An 18540-nucleotide genomic window follows, 5' to 3' on the forward strand; every position below is an offset into this window, starting at 1 on the left:
AGGGTGTAATTAAATTGATATTTCCCAAAAAGAAAAAAGTATATTCATTTATAGATATAGACAAAATTGGATGGTCGTTGCTTAGCTTTCAACTATAGTTAACTAATTTTTGCCTTTCTCAATTGTTTTTCTCCCAAGATTTTTGAAGTTTATGAAAATAAAAGATAATATATATTGAAGTCGATGGAATCTTTTGAAAAGCTGAAAAAAATATTCAATTAAATCCATAAGAATCATAACTATTTGTTCATTTTTAATTCATGAGTTTATATATATATATATATATATATGTATATATATGATATAATATAATAGAGATGTGGTTATATATATTGGGTGACTATTTGTTTAAAACTTTCTTCTTAGCTCTTTCCCCATACTCTTTTCAAGAGAAAGAGTTCCACACCTATTCGGTATATACGTTACCAAGACTCATTAGTAAACTAAGAACACTATTCTGATCAGTTCTTCGTTGACACATTGGAAGAAGATCAGATCAACATTAATTGTATTATATACATGCAGGAAGAGAATCACTAGAAAAGGTTCTTCAAAGCTATGGTATTCTGATCTTTTCCCCTTTAATAATTCTATGCTTAACCTTAACAAATAAAATTAAAACATGTTTGATTGTTCTGTAAACTTTAGATTTTTATTCTTCTGAATATTCCCATCCAAACGAATATCAAAACAAAATTAAAGGGCCATCCCATTCGCATAATTCCACCGATGCTCTCTTCATCACCATCTCTCTCATTACTCTTCAAGTCATGTCTCTAAGATATCTAGCTAATTCCTGACCAACCAAATGCATTTTTGTGATTCCTTGATTTGGGGTATAAAATAAATGAATAAAGAAATAAAGTAAATGCATGCAATTGTGTGAGAGGACACATGGTCACTTTTGATTGGCACAAGGTTGTTGTAAATAACCTCTCTATAACTAAATCTTAAAAATGCTTGAATTCTTTATTTATCCATTGAATCATCTTCCACCTTGGCATGGCTTGATAACATGGCTACAATTGGGCCGACGGTGATGAGTTAAGCGGAAAAATTGAGATAGGAAGGGCTGGTTCTGTAGAAAAAAAAATGAGGAAATGGACTAGTTCACGGATTGGGCTGAAGAAAAAAGCGTTGCAAATGGAAATTCACGATCTTGAGCAATATGGCTTACAAATTCTTTATTGAATCTATTGTAACAAATAAATGCAGAATGCCTATATTTTCCGCTTACCTGACAAGTTGATTTACTGCCACGACCCCTACCACATCCTCGGCTATTGTTGGAACCACCTCGATGCCCTTGAAAATTATTTCTATTATTTCCATGAAACTGATGATTTTCAGAACCTCTAGGTTCGTTGTTGTTGCGACTTTGCGCCATGTTTATGGTAGCATTTTGAACAATGTTACCAATATTCTTCTGACTATTTTGATGTTTCAGTCTCTTTTCAAAAATTAGAAGTTTAGACTGCATATCAAGCCATGATATCTCTGGCTTACCTTGAATGACTACTATGACAGGATTATAAACTTCATCCAATCCCAACAAAACCTGTGAAATAAGGGCACGTCTCGGAATAGGACTTTCGGCTTGGCCAAGATTGTCAGCATTAGTTTTCATAATTCTTAGATAATCCTCCATGTTAGAATTACCTTTTCTTGTTGTTTGAAAGGTTTGTCGAAGGAAGTCCTCCTCTGCTCTTGATCGAACGCCAAAGAAATCATGTGTTGCTTCCCACATATCTTTGGCATTTGTGAAGCCTATTAGTTGAACAACTACTTCAGGTGTCACTGAGTTGTACAACTAGCTAAGCAGTAGCAAATCAATCGTTATCCATTGTTCAAACAAGGGATTCATAATGGCATATGTTGATGTGCTGGAAGAAGCTATTTGTTCAAGAGCCCTTTGTTCATGGTCATCTCCTCCTTCCATGACCGAGGTATTAGAACATGCACTGGTAGTGAAGTGATGAAATTTTCAGGGCAAGGTTTCTCACCTGTTAAATGTCTTTCTAACTTGTATCCTTTCAGAATGGGTAGAGCTAGCGTCTTCCACAATAAATAGTTGCTTCTATCTAGCTTCACTGTTGTAAGTTGATTTAATATTTTGATTCAGCGGTGGATTTGAAAAAACTCGTTACAGGTGTGTCAAGAACAGAGAAATTTGGAGTGACGTTGGCCATTTTAGGCTCTGATACCAAAATAAGAAAAGAGAGAAATTAGGGTTTGAGATAATTTGTTTATGTAAAATAATTCCTCTGATTTTTCCAGAATTATGGGAAATATACAATTGTGATCCCTTGATTTGGGAAATAAAATAATGAATAAAAAAATAAAGTAAATGCATTGAAATTGTGTGAGAGGACATATGGTCACTTTATTTATCCATTGAATCATCTTCCAGCTTGGCATGACTTGATAACGTGGCTGCTTTGTCATTTTTTCTTTCTTCTCTAACACATTTGACATATGCAACTTCATGTTAGTTTTGAAGAAAAATGCAATTAACTTCAACAACAAAAGTTCAAATTATATATACCAACATTAATTATGAACACTAAACCATGCATCAATCATTGTTTTCTTCGTATAGTTTATCAATTTGGAATTAATTAATGTTCCAAATTGAAGTTGAAGATGTAAATTGGCTAATGTCGATGATGCCGTGTTTTCGTCATGACTAGTAGGCTCAAAGGAGGAGAACCACTAGAAAAGGTCCTAAAATAATTTAATCAAAATTTGATATAATTATTGAGAAAATTGTGAGAATGGAAAAATAATGGATAACTAATTGAAAAATAGCAAATTCCAAAAAAAAAAAAAAAAAATTGATCTATAGCAAAACCTCCTTATGTGCTATTTTTTTTTATTTTTTTTAGTCGATTTTACCCCTATAGAGGAAAATTTCTTTTATCGCAAGTAAAATGTATTTGTATAGATGAAAATGATAGAATATAACCCAGAATCACATATACAATATATTTGCAAATCAATCAGTTTTATAAAAATATTAAATAAATATTTATCTTCGGGATGGATCTAATTGAATCAATGTCCCCTAGATTTATGCCTGCAATTCATACTAGATTTTCGTATTTGTAGGTTTCAAATCAACTTATCAACTAATTAACAATTTATTTATATAATTCATAATATATATATATACTAATAGCTATTTAATTCATATTCTTTTTTCTGTCAATAAAATGATTGATAATATAATTTCTTCATTGAACGTTTCATAAGGTTTGGTTAATATTTAGTAACATTCTATTATATCATATATAATACACAATTTGGATATTTAAAGTTCAATGTTTATAAATATTTATTTTATTATTTGAATTTGAAAGGTGGGTTGAAAGATATCCAAAATTTGAATTTAGAGTTGCATATTTCCCTAAAATCGTGCATTTGATATAAAAACTTAATATTAATATTGTTTTTTTTATATATAAAATATACATTGGGTCAGTAGACGCACCAGAATATCTCCACTGGGTGGATACCCCTTAGCATCCTCATCATCTCCGTTTCATTAATAATATGAGTTCAGTATAAGAAGCAAGAATACATAAGAGGCTAGAGAGAAGCCAATGAGACCCGAACCTCAACAGAGCATTAAAAAGCATTGAGATTTAAAGCTATGCTACTGACAGAGTAGTTTCTGAAATGAAAAGAACGACTGGCTCATAGACCTGTGAGAGCTTGGATATCTTTCCATAACCCTATTAGGGATCTTTCTTCATTATTGAAGATCCTCTTATTTCTTTTAATCCATATAGTCTAAAGGAAAATAACAACAATATTTAAAAAAATAACTTGTTTCTTTATTTTGGGTCTAGTTCTGCATATATATTTGCATAAAGAAACAGTATTATCAAAGTATAAGAACAAGTATTGAAGATGTGATTCATGTCTTCTTTATCAGATTTGCATAGCACACACCAAGAAGGGTTCAAATTATACATCGAAAGTCTTCTTTGCAGATTTTCAATCGTGTTGATACATTCATGGAGAAGGGAGCATACGAAGAATTTGCATTTTTCTGGAACTGTAGATTTCCAAAGATCCTGGTATATCTTAGTGTCAATGTTTGTTGATCCCACTTGAACCCTGTCGGATATGACTGTCTGAACTGAGACAATGGAGAAGCTTCTATTTGTATTTAGGTTCCATATAGGATAATCTTTGCCTTGAGTAGGAATGTAAGGATTTAGAGAGCTTTTAAACTCTTCCCATGTTTGAATTTCCACACTTCTCAGAGGCCTTCTTGGGTATAAATCCCAATTCATTGTGTCTTCATTCCACAAATCTTTTATAGCATTCTATTTTTTGGTTGCTAGTGCATATAGTCTGGGACTTTGAAGGGATATTGGACTGTGTTCATGTCAATTCCCATGCCAAAATGAAAAAGTGAATCCCTTGTTCTTGATCTTTCATTTAATATAAGGAATGAACCAGTCAATACATTTGATGATAGATCTCCATGGGGCTTTTAGGCTGCTAAATTTTTCATTGGTGGGAACATCTCCAATGAATGATTGGTCATATTTAGCTAGAATTATGCGTTTCCAAAGTGGATTAGTTTCATATAGGAATCTCCAAAGCCATTTACAGAAGAACGCATAATTTGTGTCTTTGACATTGTTGATGCCGAGGCTTCCCTTATCTTTATGTAATGTGATTATCTTCCATCTGATGAGGTGAATCTTATTTTTCTCTTTAGAGTTCCTCCATAAAAATTTCTCCATATTTTCTTCATATCTTTACAAATCGATATAGATGCTTTAAAGACCAATGGATGGTAGTTTGGGATGCTGGCTAGAGTAGAGTTGATGAGAGTCAATTTGCCTCCTTTAGAGCGGTAGAAGTACTTCCAGTTTATTTACTTTCTTGTGCATTTTTCAGTAACATCAGCCCAGAAATTTCTTGAGAGTGGCTTTCCCCCCTAACACACAAGTATTGGATAGGTAGGTACTGAGTAGTTATGCCCAATTTATTCGCCACAAAGTTTGTTCTTTGGGCATCTACATTAATAGGGAAAATGAAAAATTTTCTAAGGTTGACATTAAGACCTGAAGCTAATTCAAAAAGATGGACAACATTTTTCATATTCTCAATCGATTCATCATTATCTTCAATAAAGAGGAGTATGTCGTCTGCCAACAGCAAATGGGTAAGATTTTGTTTCTCATCAAATCTAACACGCTTAATTTTTTCCTGAGCATCCAAAAAATTAAGGAGACAACTAAGGTAATCCATGACAATAACAAAGATGAAAGGGGGAGATGGGGTTCCCCTGTCGAATCCCTCTTGTTGGCTGAATTTTCTTCCTAGATTTGCTATTAATCATGATAGAGTAATGTATGCTTGAAATGCAAGATTTGATCAATTTTCTCCATTTGTGTGAGGAACCTTTTTTCTGTAGGATAAAGTCAATGAAAGTCCAATTGATCTTGTCAAAGGCTTTCTCAATGTCAAGCTTAATAACAAAACCTTTTGATTTCTTTATTTTTCAGAAATCAACAGCTTCATTAGCTATTATAATAGCATATGTAATTTGTCTTTCTTTAACAAAGGCCATTTGATTTTCTGACATGGTGTTTGGTAAGGTTATTTTGAGTCTTTCCGCTAAAACTTTAGCAATAATCTTGTATAGGCTGTGGTTAGACTGATTGGTTTATAATCAGATGCTAAAGAGCATTTCCCCTTCTCTACAATGAGAGCAATGTATGTATTGTTCATAGCTTTATTAGCAATGTCACTGGAGTGAAAGTCATTAAAAATCTTCATGATATTGCCTTTAGTAAATTTCCAAGTGGCTTTCATGAATTCTATGGTGAATCCATCAGAGCTCGGGGCTTTATTGTTGAAGAAAGACTTAAGGGTTGTGTATATCTCCTCTTAAGTTAATGGTGAGCATACGTCTTCTTGTGACTTTTTGGAGATTGGATTCTAATTTAAATTTTCAATAAGCCATAAATCTCTACCATTATCAATATAAATGCTTTTATAATGTTCAATAAAACTGTTTTCTAATCTCCTTATCAGTTGTGCAAATAGCCCCACAGGCTTTTGTGATGCTAGTTATAAAGCTTCTTCTTTGTATAGTTGAACATATATTTATGAAAAAATGTAGTATTTTCATCCCCTTCCATATTGCACATCCCTTTACACTTTTGAGCCCAATTTTGGGCTTCCCTAAGAGCCTTCTGATTTAGGTCGGATCTGATTGCAATTCTTCTCAAGACATGAAGATTAGTGATATTATTTTCTTCCTCCAATTTGTCAATGGAGTCAATCTCTGTAATCCAAGCCTTGTGTTCTTCTTCACCTGTCTTTTTGTGTTCCTTATTCCACCTCTTGATGGTGGCAGAGAGTTGTTTAAGTCTCCTCATGAAAGAGTATCCCAGTGACCTTCTTGGTAGGTGTCATTCCACCAATTTTCTATATTCAATTTGATAGAGCCCCCCTTGATGAAGGAGTTAGTGAATCTGAAGGGTGAAGGGCCCCATTTTAAGCTATGGGTTTCAAGAACAATAGAAAAATGGTCATATGTGATTCTAGAGAGAGTTCTTCAGAAAAGAGGGGCAAAGAGAGTTTCTCATTCCGAAGTATATAAGAATCTGTCAAATCTTGATAGGATGGGTTGAGTTCTAAGATTTGACCAAGTATATTTTGCATGGTTGAGGGGAGGGGGGAGGGGGGAGGCCCATCTAACAATATTAAAATCACTTTCCATGAGCCAATTAGGATAACAAATAGCTTTTATCTCATCAAGTTCGACCCAAAATCATTTTTATTTCTTCTACTGGTCAACCCATAAATCATAGTTAACCACCAATTGTTATTAGCATGAGGGAAGGATAGTTTAATAGAGACATAGTATAATTTCTCAACATGATCGATGACCGTGTATCTAAGATCATCCCACATGATTAATATCCCTCGAGTTGGCAACTGCCTCTATACTACGCCATTTTATATTGATGGAGCTCTAAAGAGATATTATGAATTTTTTTTTTTGTAACATTTTGCAATTTGGTTTCAACAAGAATCACAAAATCAGGCATATAACAGAAAAAAAAAAACTTTTTATTTGGGTTCTTTTGAAGGGAGAGTTTAACCCTCTAGTGTTCCAGAAGACAACTTTCATGGGGAACTATGATGCCCCGATTGATACATACCCACATCAACTATGTTCATAACATCATATACATCTCTATCATTGTTATCGCAATCAACATTTGTGTTAGAAGTAAGTTTCAGATTGTTATCTTTGAGCCATGTCGCAAGTTTCTTCTTGAAGATCTCTTCTTCTGTTTCCTGTTCGGATTGATCAGTGATCTCCATCTCCTGTTCCTATTTGTCACTAATCAACATGGGACCAACACTGTCTTTGATTATGTCGGATTGTGTTGGAGAAGGAGGAGAGTGAATAGAGGAGAAAATTGCTAGACTCGATATAATACCATCAATGATAGGAGAAAGTGATCCTAAGTCCATTATGAGATTAATCCCATCCATGTCCAAAACTTCGATCTTCGATTGTATAGTCTTTCCACTATCTTTGCTAGGAAAGTCTTTCTTCACTTCAATATTTTTCATGGGGTTTTTGACCCTGTAGACTAATTTCCCTTTTTTCTTCAATTCTTTTGGGCTAGTCGGGTTGTCTTTTTGTGTGTTCTCTTCTAGGCTTTTGATTCTGATGGACTTTAGTGGGGTACTTCTTGGAAAAAAAAAGTATATATTTTATTTTGGGATATAAAAGAAACTTTCCTTTTGGAGTTTAGAGATGACCGTTGTTGAGAGCTTTTCCCTTTGAAATTTTTCTTCTCTTTTTTCTTTTTCATATAATATTTTGTCTTTTCATCAGAGTTGTCTTCTTTTTCCAATATTGTCGTTGTTGCCGTCATAATTCAAAATTTTTATCATTACACCCATTTTTTTTATTCTTTTTTAGTGTAGCACTATTCTAGGGAGACTTTGGATGCTTGTCTTCAGCTTGGTTATTTTTTGGTGATGTACAGCTTGGTGACACTACCACATTTCCAAAGAAAAAGTATTGTTCGCTTTTCGATTTAAATTCATCAAAATTTCTTGTTGCTTCGCTAGTGAAGGTTTTATGGATTCTTGCATTTCTTTCTTTCATCCATCTTCCATCAGCTTGAGCTATTGTCTGTATCGTAAAATGATTTCCCTCTTCATCCACAGTATTGATTATAGTTGGAATAAACCCCATATAGTTACACTTTATTTTTATATCAGCTTCTATCATATCAATTTTTTCTCTAGTATCCCTTACAACCTCGATGAAACCCCCACGTGCCTCCCCTATTTGGTAAAAAGAAGAATAATTCCAAGCATGAATGAGGATACCTTTGAATTTTGTCCAGTCTCTAATAGCTCGACAATAGTTTTGGTGTACGTGTAAAGACTTGTTCTAGGCCTCAAATTTGACATAGAACTTGTTGATAGTAGTTCAGCCTCTATTCTTGCAAAGAAGATTAACCAGGTTTTTCTCTTTAAAGAAAGCTACCGCTTGTTCTGCATGGAAAGTTTTATAAGTGAAGGACAAGTCTAGTTGTTCTTTAAGCTTTTTCCATAATTTTCTTCCAGTCATCATGGAAAAGTCTCTTGGTTATCACCACTGTTTTGCTCCAGTCAGAAGATTCAACTTTAACCAGTTTTATTTCTTCATTTTGCTTTCCTTTTAGCTCAGCTTTTGATTATGCTTTGTAGGATTTGGAAGAGTCAGAATCGGAGGAGCTTCCATGTGTCAGTTGAGGAACTGGAGATGAAGTTTGGTGCCTCTGTTGTTTGGAGTTGCTTGAAGTCTTCTTTTTTGTTATGTTTCCTTTTTTAGAGACACCGTTTCAGTAAATTGGGCCCATCCTTATTTGTCTGCACCTTCAGGGGCTAAGATGCAACATTTACGCCTCTATCATCTCGAAATGTTTCTGCTAGGTATCCTTTCCTGTTATGGGTTTTTTGGACCCATAGACAAAAGTCTTCATACCTTTTTTCCAGGAAGAATCTAGTCGTTCTAGGCATATCAAGCAGAGTGTTGAACGTAAACTTCAGCCAATCCAAAGATCCTAGAGTGATGGCAATGGAGAAGGATTTGTAGGGCCCCATTTCAGTAATAAGTAGCTTTAATTCTCTGGACTGATTATCAACAGAAATAACAAAGTCTTTCTTCTCTATGGTCCATGAATGGGGGAGTTGTTGAAGGTGAGCCATATTGAGACGAGAGGAGTAAAAAGGAGAGTTGAATGAGCGTATCTTGATGGGTTTTTGCACATAAAATCTATCTAGGGATAATAGAAAATCTAGTGTAGTAAATATGGTGGTTGCACTGTGTTATATTAATACTGTTATTCCCCTATAATTATTCATTTAACGATCATTTCATAACATTGTTTATTTAACATAAAAATAAATTGAAATTAAAACTTCCATAAAATGATTCTATTTCCTCTTAGATTTTTTATCATCCCTAATCGTCAATTTGAATTCAAATCTTACATAATATCCTTAAAGTAATGGCAAAGATAAATTCTTAATAACAATTTGAACTTAAAATTTAGAATTTAAATTTTAATAATTTAAAATTTAACAACTTATATTCCAAAATATTTATAAAAAAATTATTAAATAAGACATAATCCATATTTTTAACCGTGCTAATTACGATTATCAACTTATTTTGGTTGACATATCATTGATGGCATAACCTATTCCACGCATTCAGATTTACAAATATCATGTAATTGTAATCTACAATTCTTAAAATCTAATAGTCAATCATTATAAGAAACAAATCTAATTCACAGTTCTTAAAAGTTACAAGTCATTGATGATAAGAAATGAATCCAATTTATTCCTAACAAAAATATATACATCTTATTGATGACAAGATGATCTATTTCACACCGTGAGAATTACATGTAATTGGAAGAATATTTAATTAATTATTAAAATTGTTTGCTGTTGTGAACATTTTCATTTAAGTTGAATGATATTGGTTAATCAAATTGTTGAAGTTTAGAGAATTGTGGATAATTATACGTATGTGTATATATAATTAAGTCATGGAAGGGTAATAATAATTATATTGTGGAGATAATATAATAAATTAAGAAAATATGTTTTATATATATATATATATATATATATATATTGGAGAAGATCAAAAAAAGATTTGTTAAGAAATTAAATGAAGAGAGAAGATTTGACTTATTTTTAGAAAAGAAAAAGGAAAAAGAAAAGTAAGATAAAAATAAAAATAAAAATATTATTATTTTAAATAGTCTCCTCCTTATGCGTGCACTCAATCTTCTTCCTTCGCAATAAAAGAAAACCCTTGTAGCGCTGCCTCCATCAGTCGATGCCCGACCACTATGCACACCTTCTTCTCGCCGCTATCGTCAATCTCCTTCCATCACATAGCCTCTCATCCAGCCTCTTCGTCTTCGTCCATCACTGTTCACCCTGAGTTCTCTGTCCTCTGCTGGTTTCTTTAGGGGGATGTTTGCTAGTTTTAGAATGGTAACCAAAAAACAGCTTTCATCTAATTCAAGAAAATTATAATTTGTTTAAGGCTACCCTAGGAGAGAAGTACGTACAATTTGGTGTGGTTTGATATCTAACTTTGGAACAACATGGCTTCAGGGGTCTCGTTGTATTAAAATAGTTGTTTTATGATGGAGGAGATTTTCTTCCATCCTTCATTCCATGATAAAAGTTGTATCCTTTGGCTCTGTGCTTTCTTTGCAATTTTCCAACTTAATTACCTAGTTGAGATTTTTAATGATTTTGAGATGTTATAGGAGGAATATGTTTGGTCTGAATTCGTCTTCGTCTCAATCTGAAGCCTCCACTATTCGTTCACCGTCTCCCTCTTCGTCTCAATTCAAAGCTGCCACTGTTCACCATGGAGCTTTTGGTGATATTTTTTATTTTTTGGGTTGTAATTGTGTGTGGTAAATTTTATTTAATTACATCTTATTTTAGTTTATTGAATAATTGTATTTATAATTCAAGTTTTTTAACGGCATTGTTCGAACAATTTATTTTTCATATTTTATGTTTTGCTATTTAGTTAATTTAAAAATAAATTTGTCACTTATGCAAAGTGAATCTCTTATTTTGTCATTTTCTTATCTGCCCATTATTATTTACACTAAAGTCTAATAGAGTTTAGAAAATAGACTTAGTTTAGTCCAGATAACAAATAGAAAGATTTATTTGAAAAATTATCTTATCTAAAATGATTTGAATTTAATATGAATTTCATCACTTTCTTAAATTTATTTGATTAATTAATATAATAATAAATTTCAAGTATTTTTTAAATTAATTATAAATCAAAATATATTATAATATTTGTAATTTTTTTCTAATTTGTAATAAACTATTTACATATTCATTCCAAAATTATATTTTTACCTAATTCTTCTCCCTCTCCGGCAGCCACTGTATACCTATTCTTCTTCATCGCCAGCGGTTATTTTTACCTATTTTTCTTCATCATTTGAAACTTTTAGATATTCAATCATAAAATTCGAACTTCTTATTACATTGTTTTCTCAATTTGTATTCAAATTTCTCATAACCGTAAGCTGCAAAATCTTAACAAGTCGTCTGCATATACAATTCTCCATCATCTGAAGCTACGGTAAAGTCCACAGTAAGTCATTTGTTCTATCATCTGAAGCTACAATAAAGTCCAGTAAGTCATTTGTTCTTTTACTTCTTTTACCCATTTAAAATTAAATAATTAAACAACAAAACTATCTTATTAGTTCATTTTGAGTATATCATCTGCGTATATATCGTATATATTAACAATATACCCCTCATTTTAATGTTATTCTGATCAGATTTTATAAATATATACCACATATTATTTATGATTATACTAGTTTTATAATATTATCGCATTATATATAGTTTGTATATGTGATTTATTATATATATACCACATCTTGTTTACATTTATATTAGTTTTATATAATACCCGTGAGATATAATGCTTTTAGTTGATGTTTTATATGATATATATCATATACTATTTACAATTATACTTTATAGTTATAATCTATAACGAGAGTATGTCTAACAAAAAATTACCTTTTTGCATTTGTTCAACAACTAGAACATTCAACATATACCCAAAGGAAATTTCAGATATACCCAATATCCATATGAAAAACCCTCATGCGACGTTCTTAAAAAACTTCTTCTTCAATCTGATACCTCAATAAACCCTAGGATATAACACATGCAAAATCACATTTTTGATTCTGTTGCCTATTCAAACTAAAATCTTTAATCTATGCAAGATACCAAATGCAAACTGTGTATAGAATATATACAACCTAACCTTGTATCTTTTGGCCGTCGGAAAACAGATGAACTGGTCGACCGTTTTAGAAAATCTTCACCGTCGAAATCGCTTAAACGCTTCAACTTCACGGCCGAAAACCAAAATCTTGAATCACTTCCTTGACTGTCGAAAGGGCAATGATTTAGTTGAATATGGAAAGTGAGAAAACTGTCAAATAACTTTCCTATTTTAATGTTGCACGATTTCCTCCCATTTCTATATTAATATAATATGTATATTGTGTGAAAAAACTACCTAATGGGCATATATGTAAATTGGGCTTATTTTTGTGTAATATTGTGGCCCATTTAGTACATTTGTGTAAAATTTGATCAATTTGTGTTTTTGTTGTAAATCATATGGTAAATTAGGTTATATGAGTTAAAGACCCTAATAAATAAGATCCAAATCTTATATAGTTGGGCTCAAAGGCTAGGTTCATGGATCAACTAAATCTAAGTCCACAAAGCCTCGAGAGAGAACTCTATAATAAAAGAGTTATTTTCATTTGATAAAATTTTACCAAAAGAGTTTAGAAAGAATATTCTCCTAACAACAAGAAGAGTTCAGATCTAATTGCATCACATCAAATCAACATAAATATAAGTTCAACTTTACGAAATATATTTATTCGAGAACCTCTTGTGTGGACAAAATTCATCTTGGGTTCAAAATTTCGAACTACCAAACATTATGAATTCTCATCTCAACAATCTAGAGAATGAGGCTTCAAATATTTGGAGATTTCGTGGTATAAAATTTTGAGAAAAAAAACTTTTGAAAATAAAATTTTAATGAAAATAATTAAACTCTTTTTTAAAACAAAACTTGAAAGGAATCAATTTTAAGGATTAAAAATAAACTGAAAAAAATTATTACAAACATAACATCAATTTAATATGTATAATTATGTAGCAGAAATATACAATTTTATAATATATTTAAAACAACAAATGGACCAACAATATTATTTACAAGAATATTATTAATATAAACTTAATGAAACATCTTAGGGCCCGTTTGGTAACGTTCTCGTTCAATGTTTCTTGTTTCCTGTTCACGGTTTTCTGTTCCTTCTTTTTTTAGAACAAGAAACAGGAACGTGTTTGATAACTATTTCTGTTTCTTGCTTTCTGAAAAAAAAAAAAAAACAAAAACAGAAAATGTGTTTGATAACTGTTTCTTGTTTCCTGATTTTCTTTGAAATTTATTTTTTATTTTATTCACATTTAAATCAATTAAACATCAAACAAAAATATATGTCCTCCATTATACATAAAAAAATAAAATTATCAAATCTAGATAGGAAGATCTTCTCGTAATCTTATGAAGAACGAGATGAATATTGAGATCTGAAGAACAGAACCAACGAGAGGAAGAAGAAAACTCACAACAAAAAGGAGGACTGAAACCCACGGCAAAGAGGAAGACAAAAACTCACGGCTAAAACATATATTTGACAAAAACCCACATATACGGCGAAAAACCCACAACGAAAACACAATTCACGCAAAGAGGAAGAGAAAAACTCAGATTTAGCGAAGAGAAAGACATCGTGTAGAGGAAGACGATGAGAGTCACAGAGAAAGACAACAAAAACGATGACATGAATATTTGGAAAAGACAACGGAAATAGGAGAAAGATGAAGAAAACCATGTAGAGAGTGGTTATTTGGGGAAGAATATGGAAATAAGAGGAAGAAAAAGGAAAAAACAAGAGAAAAATGGAAAAGAAAAATGAAATAGAAAAAGAATTGAAAAGAAGGAAAAAGAAATTACCAATAAAAAGAATTGAGAAAAAAGAAAAGAAAGCTAATGGAAACATTTGAGAAAAAGAAAAAAGAAACCAGTAGAAACAATTGAGAAAAAGAAAAAAGAAATCAATAGAAATAATTGAGAAACGGGAACGGGAACGGGAGAAACTACTTTTTTTTTATAATAATTTCGTATAAAATGAGAAACGTTTCTATTTTTTTTAGAACAAGAAACAGTAAATGTTACCAAACACTCCGGTTTCTTAAAAAATGAAAACAAAAACAAAAAACAGGAAACAAGAACGTTATCAAACGGATCCTTAAACTTTAATTTTAGAATCTAAATAATTGATTTCCTCATTTTAAAAAATCGAACTTCCAAATATTTTATAGTTAGATAATTTATTTTTAACAAGGATGAATATGAACCATTATAAAAAAAATTCAAATAACCTATTCTCAAGGATATATTAAGTTGACCATAAAAAGAATAAAAAAATAAATATGCCTAAAAATAAAAGAAAAAAAAACAAATATATTGTGCTACAAAAAAAATCAAATTTACATAGATTAGAGACTTTGACAAACCAAATTAGAATTTAAAATCTTGACATATTGATTTTTTTTTTTTTTTAATTTGATTAGTCACTTTAACCAAATAAAAAAAGCATAAAATTCTCCCAATTAAGCATATATATATATATTATATATATAGTTTTAGTTAACAAATAACGTTAAAAGATGTGCAAATACACATATTAAAATCCAAATTAATCAAAAAGATGTTGGACAAAAATAGTGGCTCCAAATACCATATGGAATCCAAAAGGTTCGAAAGTTGTTGAGAGAGAAATGAAAACAAACCAAAGAAGAGATAGAAAGGAAGAAAAAAACAAATAAACACATGTTTTTATAGTTGAATCAATCATAAATTGTCACGTCATTTACTAAATTAACAACAAAAATATAAATAATTGAATTGGAAACTAATTAAAAATTGACATGTGACAAATTTCTAATGATGTCACACGTTTTCATCATGACCGTTGGATCAAGTTAATTATTTTGGTCAAATTAAATATTATCTATTTAACTAAAGTTCAATTGAACAAAAAAGAATGAACTTAAATATGACCTAAATTCATGTCGTATTGAGCTGTCGCCCATGGATTTGATTCATGGGCCAAAAAAAGCCCAAGTTCATGCTCACCTGATGACTTTATAAATGGAGAGGAGTTCTCTTCATTTGAGGGAGACATAAATTTTTACTCCAGAAGTTCTAGAGAGAATTTTCCCAAGAACTAGAAGATTCCCTAACTTCTGAAATCGATCGACCAATCCTAAAGATTGAAATTTCTTTTAAGATACAAACTTTCTTCTAAAACTCCAACTTCAAAAACATCACATACTCCGCTTCCTCAAATTAAGCATAGACGTTCCACTGAGAGAGAATAAAAAAATCAAGTACTAGAGAACAAACCACTTCGCATCATAATTATCAACATCAACACAAGTTCAACACCACGAAACATGTTTCTCTAAAAACATTGTGCAAACAATTATAACTAAATGAAATAATGGTAGGCCTTGAAGTAAGTCGGTAGAGCTTCATCGGTAAGTGTTATGTCCCTAAAAGCCCCAAATAAGTGTTTAAAATCACTCAGTAATACCCAATGATAGAGTGTTTTAAGCCTGATTTGGCCTAACGAAGAGTCAAAACTCATTTCGATGAAGTTTTTAAGCGATGTAAACTTACAGGCGTTGTGTTATTGGGAACCTAAATGATGACGAGAGATGTGACAATGCATTATCATGATGTTAGCCTTACTTATAAGGAAAGATGAGGTTCAAAAATTAGCCTAGATCTAGAGTATAGATAAGTTGGTTAGAGTCATATATGAAAGAAAATACAGGTATAGGTGACATATATGACCGAATGAACTCAACTTCCACATGACTTGAGTTTGGCTAAGGATGAAATAATCTTGCTTAAAGTTCGAGGGAACCTTAAAAAGGTTGAGCAAAAAGTAGATTGAGACTTGAGTTTTCCTTGAGGCTGACCATGGTTGAGTGTAAATCATGGTGTCGCATGGTGTTGGAGAAGTATGAATGTGACAAGTTGCCTGCATTATTAGGTCAGTAGCTCATCATAAATACTAATCGTTACAATTAGTTTATGGTCATGAAACATGAGACAAATATTTTCCATATGAGAATTTTTAGATGTGTAGTGTATGTTTCAATATTGCTTCACCACAACATACTAAGATGGATTCTAAAAGGAGGTTAGGAACATATGTTGAATTTGATTCTCTATCAATTATTAAATAACATGAACCTGAAACAAATAATGTATACGTATATTTATTACATGATTTGTTGATTGTCATTCTAATCAGGAAAATATTTCAACATTAGGGAGGAGAAATTTACGAAGTTAGAAAAATAAATTATATGGAATACATTGTTATTATCTCATTTGCGTCCCCGTACAATTTAACGTGAACTTGAAGTTTAGAAAATAATTTATTTAAAAATACAATAATCAATTACGAGATGAATGTGTTCATATATGCTAAGTAACTAAGTTACAAACTAGTAGGAAATGCCTCATCGAAAATTGATATCTTAACAGAACAAGTTGTTACCAACGAGTTTTTGAGACACGTTAAAAGTTGGTAGAACAATAGATTCAAAAGATAAAAATCCTCGAAAAAGAAAAATATTCCTGAGTTGAAGATGTAATTAATATGAGTGAAGAAACTGTGAACATGATCGGTAGCATAATTTGTGAAAAATGTGGTCATACCTAAAGTATAATAATGAAATTTCAATAAAGTACGTCATGAAACTTGAATTAATATATATAGACATTTAATGCTCTAATATTACAACTGGTGGGGAGACTTATCACTACTACCATACCACATGAATAAGTAGAACAAAACATAGAAATTAAAAGAAAACAACAAAAATAAAACTGAAGAACTTCCGACTCAAACAAAATCACATATCAGTTTAAGCAAATTTCATTATATGAAAAATTACTACAATTACACCAAAATCTGTCACCCACACTAATTATATATTACAAAAAAGTCTCTCAAAACATTATTATACCACTCCCATGACTAGTCAAATATATTAAGATCAAACTACACACTTCAAATTGGGATGATTATTGGAAACTAAATATGCATAGCATACTCATTTTATAGTGTTTAGATCTCATCACTTTTATAAACCTTTTAAATGTAAGACAAATATTCTTCTAATATTTTGTCAAAACTTAACAAAATGTTTCCCTATCAAAACAATCTTCTTCCGAAAAAAATAACCAAACATGCAACCCTCGATCAAATTTAATTTCTCTATTAGAAGCAAAGATGTTTGAAGTACATAATATTTATAAGATACATATAAATTAATACTCTTTTTATCCATTGATTTTGAGATGAAAAATTCCACGTTTATCAAATATGCGTGTAGTATAAGAACCCATGAAATTCAAAGAAATTTTCAACCAAAAAATATTAAGACTTGATCCATGAATAGTTCAATATCAAAGATGCATCATCTCGATGTATCATTAAGAAAATCTCGATCTAATCCCCGTATATGAATTACTTTTCATATTATCAATTATTTTGACAAACAACATGTAATATATACACACTTTATATATAACTATAACTAAATTTTCAGTTAAAAGATGAAATCCAACTAATAAAATGGGCTTCTGTATGTATATACAGTTCACAAAACCCAAGAAATAAAAACTTGTGGTAGAGAAGGAGCCATATATAGAAAAGAAAAAACATATATTTATATATGTGTGTGTATAGCATTGGGTCAAATGAAGAGTGGAAATGGTAGGATATAATTATTATTAGGCACAAAACATTGAGAGAAGGGGCCCCTTTTTCCAATTAATTCATTCATTTTCCCTTATACTAGGGAATAGCTTAGGTAGGTAGTTCATTTGTTAAATTAATATTGTGTTCCACTACCACCACGAACATGAATATAAATATGATCAATATGAATATGAATACGAACATGATTGTGATTATGATTATGATGATGTCAAATCTTACCAGCCCTTTTGCTTAATAACCAAAAACAAAGACAGATTTGCCCCACCACTACCACCACTTCACTATATAGTTTAATGCATCCCCATGTGAGCCTCACATACTTCAATCATAACTCTAAATTTTACTAATTAATATGCTTCTTTTCTTTAGGACATTCATTCTCAAACTATAGCTTATTTTTAAATTAAGTTTTACTAGCTTTTACCACTAATGTTGTTATTTAAGTTTTAAAACCTTTTTATCATGGATTAACATTGTGTTTGAGATGAATTTTGAAAAAAATATGTGT

This window comes from Cucumis sativus, chromosome 1 (genome assembly GCF_000004075.3).
Source record: "Cucumis sativus cultivar 9930 chromosome 1, Cucumber_9930_V3, whole genome shotgun sequence".
NCBI lineage: Eukaryota > Viridiplantae > Streptophyta > Magnoliopsida > Cucurbitales > Cucurbitaceae > Cucumis > Cucumis sativus.